Source organism: Macrotis lagotis, chromosome X (assembly GCF_037893015.1).
Source record: "Macrotis lagotis isolate mMagLag1 chromosome X, bilby.v1.9.chrom.fasta, whole genome shotgun sequence".
NCBI lineage: Eukaryota > Metazoa > Chordata > Mammalia > Peramelemorphia > Peramelidae > Macrotis > Macrotis lagotis.
This window is the reverse complement of record NC_133666.1, coordinates 257014635-257028643: the sequence shown is the minus strand read 5'-3', so window position 1 is coordinate 257028643 and position 14009 is coordinate 257014635. Positions and strand designations below refer to the sequence as shown.

The 14009-nt window shown below is 36.2% G+C and overlaps 1 protein-coding gene across 4 annotated transcripts in view; it reads left to right on the top strand.

Moving 5' to 3' along the window:
• The window catches only part of RNF180 (ring finger protein 180), a 253819-nt gene that overhangs the window by 213912 nt on the left and 25898 nt on the right, over positions 1-14009 (top strand). The gene's annotated exons all lie outside the window — the stretch shown is intronic.

Genomic DNA, 14009 nt, shown 5'->3' with positions numbered 1-14009 from the left:
AATTTTATATATAACTTTTGCTTAGGTCATGGATTGGCAACAAATTTAGATCAAAACATCATCACAATGAAAATATACAAGGTTCCCTGTCCCTGATTTCATAGAAGAACTTTTACAAAATTTTATCACAATGTTAAACCATCCTCCATGGATGGTTCATTTGAATAACCCTAACTGATTTGTATATTTTAACTTTAATATCTGTCTAAACAGATGAACCAAGCTTAACTATTTTAATTACAATTACACCCCCATTTTTCCAGACTTATACACAGATATTCTTGAAATCAGGGTTAGATTTTCCATTACATTCTCTATTTTAAAACATTCAAGCCCAAATACCTACTTCAGGGATGATATGATTAAGGATATGTAGATAAAAAAGCTGTAATTCAAAGAGTTAATCCTTTCAAGCTAGCCCAGGGACCCCATTACCTTGTTAAAAGGGCTTGCTTTGGGGCAACTAAGTGGCACAGTGGATAGAGTACTGGCCCTGAAGTCAGAAGGACCTGAGTTCAAATGTGGCCTTAGACACTTAATAATTACCTAACTGTATGACCTTGGGCAAGTCACTCAATCCATTGCTACAAAAACCTAAAAATCTAAAAGGCTTACCTTTTGCCAGGGAAAATCCATATCAGGAAAGGGCAAAACTTTGCCAAAAGTTCATTGACTTCAACAAGAATTTGAAGACTGGGATAGGGGTAGTGGCCTATATTACAGAGGGACTAATTTCCCTGTCCAAATTATTTTATTTACCACATGCCCCAGTAATTCAAGCTGACAAATTCACAATTTTCAAAATAGATAATCCTTTACTCAATCCTTTCAAGTTACTACAATATACATTTTTAGTAACAAAGAAAAATCAATCCATATATGGTTATCTAATTAAAAATATGATTGTATAGCTTTAATACATTTCTGTTCCTTTTTCCTTCATAGATTTTGGGTTAAATCACACATACATATTCATATTTATAAAGACAAAAAAGAATAAAGACTGTATGTTTAGATTTTAAAGGCTCTGGCCTAATCTTCCCAAACCTCAAGATAAGCCCAAATCTCTGAGCCAAAGGAGACTAGAGAAGAGCTGCTAAAGAAAACAGCAAACACAGACCTCTGCTTTAGGATATTACTATTATTTTTAGCAAATTAAGAATGGTCAGAAAATCATTTTAGGGCTAATTATAATTTTTCTTCAAGTATCTCATGTATATTAGCATCTTAAATACCCAGTTAATAAACAAAACTTTGTCAAACAGACCAGAACTTGAAAAAATTTACAAAGAGAAAAAAAATGGAATTCTTTTCTCCCTCCCCCAAAACAACACAATTTTCAGAAAAATCTGTGGTGCAAAATGTGAATTTTTAGAAAGGAAAAAAATCTAATTTGAAAAGGGAGATTGAAGAAGAAATTTGACTAATCAGCACAGAGACACAACAGCAAGCCTGACTATGGTGAGACACCTGAGAGCTTTATTCTACTTGTTCCACATAAAACATACACCTATAAAAATGCATAAACCAAGTCAAACCAGAGTGGCCCCTGAACTCCAGGGAAAAATCCCATGAGAGAGTCCTGAAAATTCAGCAGTCAAAACAATGGGGTGCCAGATAAGCCCATCCACTCTAGGGATAAGTCTCCAGCACCCACCTGGATGGAAAGCAAGACAATCACCAGCAAAGGTGACAGTCTTCAATCAAACCAGAGGTAAAAATCTAGATATATATCTGGGTGTGGGGATTGGGAACTATAGAAGAGCCAGGAAGGATAATAGCTAAAAAATGGTCATGTACAAAAGGAGCAGAAAGAGAACTTTTAAATGCCTGGAAAGAGTGTGGGGAAAGGACTTTTTAATTCCTGGGTTTTTATTGCATTCTAGCATTTTGAGAAGGGAATTACATTGATTTTTCTAATGTCCTGGTTTTCTGCAATAACAACAAACCCTTGTTACCTAATCCTCAGACTCAGGCAGATTTGGGATTGGAGCTGTTATTTGCTAAAGTTGCATAGTGAATACTTCATCATTTTTTTGCTCACAATTGTCTTTACTCTTGATCTTCCTGTGCTGGAGCAACCAATGTTGGGTGCCCACTGAGCTGCCAATTCACCTATGGACTGCCAATGTTTATTTTACCAGTCTGGCTGGATAAGTCTAATATTTCATGACAGAGAAGGTTGGAAATTGTTAACAAAATAAGAGAAGTTGCATCTGTCTTCCTCCTTCTATGTCATGCTTTAGACCAGAATTTGCATCAAAAGGCTCTACTCAATGATTAGAAAACTGAAATACTGTCTCATCCTGTCTTTGAATAACATTTTTGATTTCTGAAAAATCCTCTGGTCAGGGAAAAGTCAATGGAATGGGCTCTATTAAGGCACCTCCCAAAGCTTTTGCTCTATATAATGTCTTTGCTGATCTTCATAAGCTACCTAATCTGTTTCCTGAAGCTCTTCAAAGGGACTTATATTTTTGTCTTTCTGTTCCAATTTTTGGCTTCTTCCTTTCCTACTAAAGCTATATAAAGCTATGATTTTTTTAAAATTTTTTGAATTTTATGATTTTCCCCCTAATCTAGCTTCCTTCCCCCCAATCTAGCTTCCTTCCCCCCAGCCCCCCACAGAAGGTAGTCTGATAGTCTTTGCATTGTTTCCATGCTATATATTTGATCAAAATTCAATATGTTGAGAGAGAAATCATATCCTTAAGGAAAAAATAAAATATAAGAGATAGCAAAATTACATAATAAGATAACTTTATTTTTTTAAATTAAAAGTAATAGTCTTTGGTCTTTATTTAAACTCCATAATTCTTTCTTTGGATCCAGATGGTGTTCTTCATTGCAGATACCCTGAAATTGTCCCTGGTTGTTGCACTGATAAAATGAGCAAGTCCATTAAGGTTGATTGTCATCCCCCTGTTGCTGTTAGGGTGCACAGTGTTCTTCTGGTTCTGCTCATCTCACTCAGCATCAGTTCAGGCAAATCCTTATAGGCTTCTCTGAATTCCCATCCCTTCTGGTTTCTAATAGAATAATAGTGCTCCATAATATCCATGTACCACAATTTGTTCAGCTGTTCAGCCATTCCCCAACTGATGGATATTCCCTCAATTTTCAATTCTTTACCATCACAAACAGGGCTGCTATGAATATTTCTATACAAGTGGTGTTTTTACCCTTTTTCATGATCTCTTCAGGGTATAGACCCTGTAGTGGTATTGCTGGATCAAAGGGTATGCACATTTTTGTTGCCCTTTGGGCTTAATTCCAAACTGCTCTCCAGAAAGATTGGATGAGTTCACAGCTCCACCAACAAGGTATTAGTGTCCCAGATTTCCCACATCCCTTCCAACACTGATTATTGTCCTTTCTGATCATACTGGTCAGTCTGAGAGGTGTGAGGTGGGTACCTCAGAGACGCTTTAATTTGCATTTCTCTAATTAGTAATGATTTAGAGCATTTTTTCATATGACTATGGATTGCTTTGATTTCCTCAGCTGTAAATTGCCTCTGCATATCCTTTGACCTTTTGTCAATTGGGGAATGTCTAGAATCACTGGGTGATAGGTATAGCAGTGTAACTTTAAATTGTTCACTAAAGCCAATTGGATTTTGACATGGATCAGGGAAGTCTTTCTTTAAGGCCTGTAACTCCCCTCTTTTCCATGGCTTGAATTTATACCATGGGACAGTCTAAAGCTTAACATCTGACACAACTTGACCTCCATCTGTAGATGAAATGGCTGGAGGACATAGTCTAATTACTATCTTGAAGGGATAGATCCCTACAGTCAAGCTTTAGGCTTTTATCTGGCCCTGGGGAAATCTCATTAAAAACAGAAGGAAGAGGAATAGCAGAGACAAAGGGGAGGAGTTGGAATGGAAGAGCATGAGGAATGGACAGTGGCATAAAGTGGAAAATAGGAAGAGGAGTTAGAAGATGATACTGGAGGGAGATGGGATAGGAGCACATAAAGAATTTATGTGACAAAGAGAAGAGGGAACAAAAGGAGGTGAAGAGATTGGAGGACTTAGGTCACAGTTGAATAATATTTGAGGAAGAATTTTGAGGATAAGCAGAAGATGTTACAGTGTGAGAAGAAATTGTAGGAGAAAGATTAGGACAAGACAACCTAGGAGGAATTGGAACTGGCAAGGAAGGGGGAAAGGTTACAGGAATAGAAGTTAAAATGGGAGAAGAAATTGGGGGAGAAAGAATAAGGGAGAAATCGAAGAAACTGGAACAGAAAAGGAAGGGAAGGAAATTGGAAGACAGAAGAGGTTATAGAGGAATGAGGAGATGAAACAGAAAAGAAAGTGGAAAATTTTTGAGAAGCAAGAGAAGAGGTAATGGAGGGATTAATGTTGGGGAAACAGAGGAAAGGGAAGAACAAAGAGAAGAGGGATAGGGATGAGTGGAAATAGGAGAAAGAGAGGGATTAGAACAAGGTGGAAAAGGCAAATGAGAAAAGGGAGAAACAGAAGAACAAGAAGAAATTGAATGAGGGTAGAAAGGAAAAAGAGAATACATAGTGAATAGGGCCAGCAGGGGGATGGCACAGAGAGGCAGAGGTTTCCTTAAAATCAGTTAGAGTAGGATAAATGGGAACAGATGAATTATAATTCATGTTTACAGAAAGGAGTAATTCCCAAAACTAGAGTCTATGGTAGATAAAGAAAGTAAGGAATGAGGAGAAGGAATAATTGCTAAGAAAGCACTACAAGCTGAAGCCTTTGGAGATGGAACCAACTGTTTTGTAGGGGGAGGGACTGAAGCTGAGGAACGTGAAAGATGGGGAAAGAGCCAACTTCTCAAGGGAAGGAGAAAATGCCTTTCTTCAAGGCTTAAGTGAAGATATTTGAGCCTTATGCTTTTTTCTTAGCATCTCACTATACCAATGGTGAAAAATTTCCCATTCCTCCTTGGACATCTTATTAATTTTTTAAATTAATTTTGTTTTAATATAATTTAATTTAGGCCTTTCAAAAGATCCCCATCTTGACCAACATAACTTGAGGTCATCACTGGTTAATGTACTCTACCACTGACAAAATATGTGGTCATTAAAATTATAATTTTTAGTCATATAAAAAGCAGGAGTTCTCTCTACTGAGGATTTTAATCTGAGCCATTTCCTCTTCCCATATCCTTGAAATTTTTGAATATCTGACCCTAGATTTAGATTGTCCCATGGTCAGATACAACAACTTAACAATACATATCAAAACACAAAAAAGACATTAAACAAACAACCAAATAAAAGCATATAAAAGACACTGGATATATGACAGGGTGGCTGGACAAAATCCTTGCTCTTTTTTTAAACAAAAGAGTCAGATCTAATCCCTAGACCACTCCAAAGAATGTCATAATTAGATCAGTAAGAAGTCCTCAGCACCCACCTGCTTGCTTGAAGCCAAAACCATTCTCACCAACCTGTGAGAACTCCAAAACAAATGGTAAAATTCCCAGAGAAACTGTAATAACAACCAAAAACAATAGTTCAGACAAGAACAGTTAAGTTTAAAAGTAAACCTCACTTTCACTGCTCTCTGTAAACTTAAAAACACTGGTTCAGAATAGAGCTGGGATTTTAAAAGTTACAAACCTCTTTTCTCCCAAGGAGCACCTCTTCCTTCAGACCATAGATCAGTTTTATAGACCTCTTTCCTTCCATGGAGCATGTCTGAGTCCAAACAGGCCTGTCACTCTTCAAAATTTTGTCTATCCAAGTTCATGCTGGCACCTTTAATGTAACCCTATAATTAGAACTTAAACTGAAGTTAAAATAACATGACATAAAAATAAAGAAAAATAGATTAGATACAAGGTTTTATTTCTCTGAGATTTTACTCATCATCATTAGGTAATAGAAACCCTCTTAGGAAATGATCTACCCAAGCTGCAGGAGATCAGAAAACTTACACAGTAAAAAAAAAAAAAGGGGGGGGGAACAAAATATACATTAAAATGGTAGATAAAACCTTAAACTATTCTATTATTTGATCCTGGGGAAATATTCTTCTACAATGCTTTTTTCCTTGAGGGAGGAAACTTGTTTTTAGTTTTTTACCTGGAGGGCAGGGTAAATACATGTTTTGAAAGGTGGACTGAATTCTTAAGCAGGTTGACAAAATTCTCTTTTCAAATTGATCAAATTCACAGGAGTTTATAGAGGACTAGACAGGTCTTCCTTTTAAAGTCTAAAGAGAACACATTCCAATCCTAAAATAGCCAAGAAAAACAACCTTTGACCAGGAAAATAATTATAAAAACTTTTAGTGATTATTATATTTAACAAGGTCTAGATGAGAAGGAAAGAAAAAAAGAAGGCCATCCTATAGGATTTTTATTTAAATGGTGGGCAGAATAAGGGTGGTTCTTGAGGAGTAGTTTAACACCTGACTCCAGATATTCTTCAATGCCTTTCCTACAGGGTCAGTCCCTAAGAAGTGACTAAGATAGTACTAATTGTGCATGGGTGGCATTATACCTACTAGATGCTAAGCCTCTTAAGTCCAGTGTGACTTAGGAAATGGAGATAGCAAACAGTCAACAACTGTTGAGGAATGGAAAATACCCTCTTGGTACAAAAACATTTCAAAAGATTACAGCATTTTTCTCTGTATTGTGCTTCACTACATCAAGTGAATGCTATTTTAATTGTATTCTATAGCTTTTCATTTCTTTTTCTTAGTTTTGTATTAATTTTAGCCTTTATTAATTTGTAGGATTTGATTAGATTCTTCATAGATTTTTTTCTTTATCATACTTTACAACAGATTTCAACACATAAACTGAATTCATTTTCATGGAAATATTTTGCATGTACTTATCATGAGCACTACAATTTATTTTGTACTTCCTTCTCGAAGAGGACCAAAATGATCACTATATTAATCAAGTTTCAATGTGTTCAACTGTGGCTGATCAGAATGCTCTATCACAAGTTGGGCACACAGAGTTAATGTGAACATTTGGGGTAGATTCTCATTTTGCACATCTCCCATTTCTTAGGAGCCAGTTCAGTTCTACTTTTCTCATAAAGCAGAGCACCTTCTTTAATAATATGATGGACAGCCCCTATGCTGTTGTCTACCATATTACACAATCAATTCCAAAGTTCTTGAGAGTGTCCTTGTATAGCTTTTTTCTGAACACCATGTATTTATCTTTGTGTGAATTCTCCCTAAATAGTCTTTTTGGCAAGCCTATGGTTTAACATTGATGGAACATGGCTAACCCTTTGGAGATGTTCTCTCTGCAGTAGAATTTGAATGCTTGGTGGTTTAGTTCAAGAAAGAAACTCAGGGTCTGGTATCTTCTCTTGCTTGATGATGAAAAGTGAAAGCAAACACACAACCTTGTTTAACTCCATTGGTGACTGGGAGATCTGTGAGAGCATCACCTATATTCAGAACCTGGGCAAGCATGTTATTATGTACTTGATGTATAATACTGATAAACTTCTCCAGACAACCAAATTTAGACATAATTCCTCTAAAACCCTCACAACTGACAGTTCAAGGACCTTGATCCAAACTACAAACATTGAATACAGACCTTTATTCCCCTCCTGACATTTCTCCTGGAGTTGTTGGGCAGCAAATATCATATTGACTGTTGTTCAGCCTTTTCTGAAACCCCAGTCTCTCAGGTAAGGTGACCATCTTCCAGGAAAAAGGATCAATCTATTAAGGAGGACTGTGGCAAAAATTTTGACAGCAATGACTAAGAGACACCCTACCTCCCCACCCCTGTTGATTATCGCAGAATAATCTATTTCCTTTACCTTTATAGAGACATATAATGAAAGCCTCCTTGAACTCCCTGAAAATAATCTCTTGCCCTATAACACAGAAAATCAGCTTTTCTATAAGCAATGGACCCCCCACCTTGTACATCACAGCTGGAATAGACTCAGCACCAGTTGCTTCACCCCATGAAAGGAGCCTTAAGGCATTCATAGCCTCTTCTTCAGTTTGAAATTTGACTAGAAAGTGATTGACTTCAACCTGAGATAAACAGTCAATGACTTCAGCACCTATTGATTTTGGTCTGTTGAGTATATTTTGAAAGTATTCAGTCCATCTCTCTAGGATCATGTCCTTATTACTAATCAATGTGGCTCCATCAGCTCTAAGAAATTGAGATTCAGAATAGATTTGGGGCCCATAAATACCCTTCAGGACATCATAAAAGCACCTTGGATTGTCACTATCTGCATAAAACTGAATTTCATCTTCTTCCTGAGAGATCCAGGAATCCTCTTATCTCTCTCTAAGCTTCATTTTTACTTTATTTTTGATGGAATTAAATGCTGCTTTATTAGAGTTGGATGAACTTTATCCTGCTGGTAAACTGAATTTTCCCCATCCTTTTTTATCAAACCTGTGTTGATGTTTGCAAGGTTTTGACCCCAAAGGAGCAAATGCAGTGCTGTATACCAAATCTCTAAAAGAATTTTATCACTTTCAGACCAAATATCCTGTGCAATGATGATTCTTACCGTCTCTGTATTATGATTAAAAACTACCTACTTTATTTGCTTTACTAAGGAGAATAGTTTCCAGTTAGCTGTGATTTCCTTTTGTCTTGATAATCTCATTAGTTCCCATAATGTTTATTGTTATCTCTATGCAGATGATTCTTGGATCTATATATCCAATTCTACTTTTTCTCCTGAGCTATAACTGTGCTTCACTAACTAACTAGCTAACTCTGAAACCTCTCTAATGTTATGCCCCATAGATACACTTCCTGCTTAGTATCAAAGGCATCACCATCCTACCAATCACTTAGGCTCACAAAATTTGTCATCCTTGATTCAGTTTTACTCCATGTATTCAGTCAGTGGCCAAATTGTTTTTTCTACCTTCACATTTCTCCTTTTTCTCCCCTTCTTTACATTCAGGTAGCCACAACCCTAGTTCAGCCTCCTCACTCTCTTGCCTGAACCATTTCAGTAGCTTTCTAACTAGTTTCCTTGCCTCAGGTCTCTTCCCATCTAATGTATCTTCTATTCAACTGCCAAAATATTTTTTTTCTGATGAGAGCACTGACCATATTACCTCTGTGTGCCCAATGAGCTTCAGTAGCTTCATGGATAAAACAAAGGTCATTTTGGGGGGTTGGTATTTAAAGTTCTTCATATACTAGCACCTTCTTGCCTTCTAAGTATTCTTGCATTTTTACTTCTCTTCATTCTACAACCTAGTCACATTGACTTAGAGGTTCTCAAGCAGGAAACTCCCATCTCCTGCATCTGTGCCTTTGTACTAGCTGTCCTTATACCCAGACCTCTCAAACCCTCTCACCTCTATCTTTCTTCAAGGCCCAGTTCAATTTCCAACTCTTGAAGGCCTTTTGTAATTTCCCATCTGCTACCCTGGTCTTCCCTTATCAGATTACTTCATTTGTTTACTGTATATTTTGTATGTACCTAAGTTATGATTTACATATTACTTCACTTAATATGTGAACTCCTTGAAGACCAAGGCTAATCTTTCCACTCTTTGTACTCCCAGCTCTCATATTGGCATAACATATTGGCACATATTAAGGACATAGCTTATTGATTTCTGCTTTAATGTCTATAATGATAGTGTTAAAAATTAACAAATTAGTTCTTCCATTAGTGTATGGAAGATCACTGGACAAATATTTCATTATAGGACCAGTAACTAAATTAGTGTTTGATAGTCTTAATATTTGTGAAATACTTAGCATTTTATGCCCCCCTTTCAACTACTCTGCCACCATCAATCTAGAAGTAGAATAGGAGTTACATAGAATCTTGGAAATTAGGTTTTTCTTTGCTGCCTGAATTTCCATGTCCAGGGAATTTATTGCCAAGTGACCAGAATCCCAATGATAAGCATCTTCATAAGGAGGAGCTTATCCTTAGAGAGTAGACACACAGTCTTTTGTTAAGAAAGATTTTATTTATTTTGAGTTTTATAATTTTTCCCCCATTCTTGCTTCCCTTCCCCCAACCCCTGCAGAAGGCATAACAGAAGGTATAACATTGGTTCTATGTTATACATTGATCTCAGTTGAATGTGATGAGAGAGAAATCATATCCTTAAAGGAGAAAAATAAAGTATGAGATAGTAAAATTACATTATAAGATAATGGGTTTTTTCCCCCTAATTTGAAAGTAATAGTCTTTGATCTTTGTTCAAAGTCCATAATTCTTGGGGCGGCTAGGTGGTGTAGTGGATAAAGCACCGGCCTTGGAGTCAGGAGTACCTGGGTTCAAATCCGGGTCTCAGACACTTAATAATTACCTAGCTGTGTGGCCTTGGGTAAGCCACTTAACCCCATTTGCCTTGCAAAAACCTAAAAAAAAAAAAACAAAGTCCATAATTCTGTCTGGAGAAACACAGTCTTAGTCAGGACCACATTCAAGCTCTTTTAAATGGAGGAGAATGTTTCAGAGCTTACAGTATGGCAGCAGGAATATCAAGAGCCACAAATCAAACATAAAACATCCAGAGTGTTCCAGAAGAGAGCTTCTGGAAATTTCCGCTTCCAGGCAGCCATCTTGACTCTACTTCACCCCCCCTCCATAATTGCTTTTTAAAGATTTGATAAAATTCTTTTGTAAAAAAAAAAAAAGAATCTGACCATAAATAATTACTTTGGACCCATGGAAGATCAAAACACATGCACTCAGAAGATGACAAAGTCAAAGATTCTGTATCCAAAACCTCCAGGAAAAATAGAAATTGGGCTCAGGCTATGGATGAGCTCAAAAAAGATTTTAAAAATCAAATTAGAGAGGTAGAGGAAAAATTGGGAAGAGAAACAAGAGCCATGTGGGAAAATCATGAAAACCAAGTCAGCAGCTTGATGGAGATACAAAAAAAAAAATACCAAAGAAAGCAAGATGTTATAAACCAGTTTAGGCCAAATGGAAAAAGCAGTCCAAAAGGCCAATGAGGTGAATGCTTTAAAAAGAAGAATTGGTCAGAAGGAAAAGGAGATTTAAAAAAACTCTCTGAAGAAAACTCCTTCAAATGTAGAGTAGAGCTAAAGGAAGCTATTGACTTTTTGAGAAATCAAGAAACAAGAAAACAAAACAAAAAGAAGGAGAAACTAGATAAAATTGTGAAATATCTCATTGGAAAAGCAACAGACCTGGACAAAAACCGATCCAGAAGAGATAATTAAAAATTATTGGACTACCTGAAAGTCATAACCAGGAAAAGAACCTGACTAATTTTTAAAAGAATTTCTTCCAGGAAAATTGCCCTAATTGGGGCAGCCAGGTGGTACAGTGGATAGAGCACTGGCTCTGGAGTCAGGAGTACCTGAGTTCAAATCCAGCCAGAGACACTTAATAATTACCTAGCTGTGTGGCCTTAGGCTAGCCACTTAACCCCATTTGCCTTGCAAAAACTAAAAAAAAAATTCTAGAAGCAGAGGATGAAGTAGAAATTGAGTGAATCCACTGATCACCTCCTGAAAGAGATCCCAGGAATATTATAACCAAATTCCAAAACTCCCAAATTGAGCAGCCAGAAAGAAACAATGCAGATATTGTGGTACTACAGTCAGAAATTCACAAGACTTAGCAGTGTCTACATTAAGGACTCAGAGGGCTTAGAATATGATAATCTGGAAGGCAAAAGTATGTGGATTACAACCAAGAATCAACTATGCAGCAAAACTGAAATCCTCTTTCAGGGAAAAAGATGGATATTCAATAAAATAGGGGAATTTCAAACTTTGTTCTTGAAACAGCCAAAGCTGAACAGAAAGTTTGGTCTCCAAATACAGGACTCAGGTGAACCATATAGAGGGTAGACAAGAAGGGCTAATTATGAGGAAATTAATGATGTTGAACTGTTTGTACATGGGAAGAAGATACTGATAACTCATTTATTAGGGTAGTCAAAAGGAGCATATATAGACTAAGCATAGGAGAGAGATGAATATGAAGGTATAATATAAAAATGGAGTCAATGACTGAAAAAGGAATGTACTAGGAGAAAGGGAAAGGAAAGGTAGAATAGACCAAGATATTTCATGTAAAAGAGTCAAGAAATAGCTTTTGCAATGATATGGAGGGTGGAATGTGAGGGGGAGTGAGTGAACCTTCAAACTCTCATCAGAAGTGACTCAGAGAAGAGACCAAATACATGCTCAATAGGGTAAATAAATCATTCTTACCCTAAAAAAAAAGGAAAGAAAGGGGGACAGGGGGAGGGAAGGGAGGTGGGGTAGGTGATAGAAAAAAGGGAAGATCATGGGAGAGGGTAGTCAGATATAACACTTTTTTTTTGACAAGGTAAAGGGATTGGGTAGCTTGCCTGGGATCACATGGCTGGATGGTTGTTGTGTATCTGAGGCCATATTTGGGATCAGGTTCTCCTGGTGTTCTATCTACTGTACTACTTGGCTACCCCACAACATGCTTTTGAGGAGGGACAAAGTGAAAGGCAAGAGAGAATAGAATAAATGGGAGTGGGGAGGAATAGATGGAGGAAAATAGAGTTAGCAATAGCAACTGTGGGAAATATATAGAAGCAACTTCTCTGATGGATCTATGATAAAGAATGGGATCCATCCCAGAGACAGAGCTGATGGTATCTGAACATAGACTGAAGTAAATTTTCTTTTTCTCTCAATTTTTTTTTTCATGAGGTTTCTCTATCTTTGTGGGGAGGGGGTGGGGATTATGTTTACTTTTACAACAAGACTATTTTAGTAATGGTTAAATAAATACTTTTTTTTTAAAAAAAGCAATTAATAACTACCAATATCCTTAGTAATTGTGAAAGATACTCCACAAAATTCTTTTTTTGAAATAAATATAATCCTGGTATCCAGACCTGGATGGATTAAAAGAAAGAGAAAACTAGAGACCGGTTTTACTAGTGAATATTGACAGTGGTATTTAAATTAAATATTAGCAAAGAGACTAGAAAGTTGCTATGACCAAATTGGCTTTATGGAAAACAATATAAATATACAAACAACAATAAAAAATACTATATTGATATACATTAAAAAGCCTACCAAAGAAGTCATAGATTTTTAATCTAAGAAGGAACATATTCACATATTCATATACTTAGGGTAAGTATTATTTGCAATGGGAGAAATACTGAAATTTTCACAGTAAATTCAGGGGGAAAGCCAACATTATTCAACATAGAAATTGAAGAAATAAAAATATAAAGAGGAGACAAAATTATCCTTATTTGAAGATAATAAAATGGTTCACTCTTATAGGAAACATTTTTCAGAGTTTCTTGTATCCTCTATTAAGAATTTCAGTAAAGATAAAAAATAATTTCACAAAAGTCATCAGCTTTTCTATGGAGTACTAACAAAATCCAGAAGGAAATAATAAAGATAAATTACTTCAAAAATAACTACAAAATGCATAACTTCTAGCAAAATCTACAAAGACATATTCAAAAAATATGTAAATGGGACTTCAAAATAAAAAGGAGCAACTTTGAAAGGCTTAAGACCTTTTATAATCACAATATCCAAGAAGGATTCTAGAGAATCAATTATAAAGAATGCTACTGTCCCCTCCTATCCCCTAACACCCACCCCCTGCCCCCTGCACTTGCATGCACAAACACACATGCACACATAGTATGCAGAGTGAAACATACGTTTTTGACATGACTAGTGTGAGAATTTGTTTTGTTTGACTATAATTTTTTAAATCAAAGTCCTCTCTTTTGGGGGAGGCAGGGTTAGGAGGGTTGAAAAGACCATAAATATTTGTAAATTGAAAAAATGAAATCTCATTTTAAAAAATTACAGGAATATAAATAAAAGGAGAGACATTCTTTGTAATGAGTTGACCATGCCAATATAAAAAAATTATGATACTACCTAAATTAATATAGAGATTTTGACCTATAAAATCAAACTCCCAAGAAGCAATAATAAATATTTCATATAACTACAATTAAACTCCTTTGGATAATAAAAATTACCATAGTCAGAAGAAAATGAGGGGAAAAGAGTAGA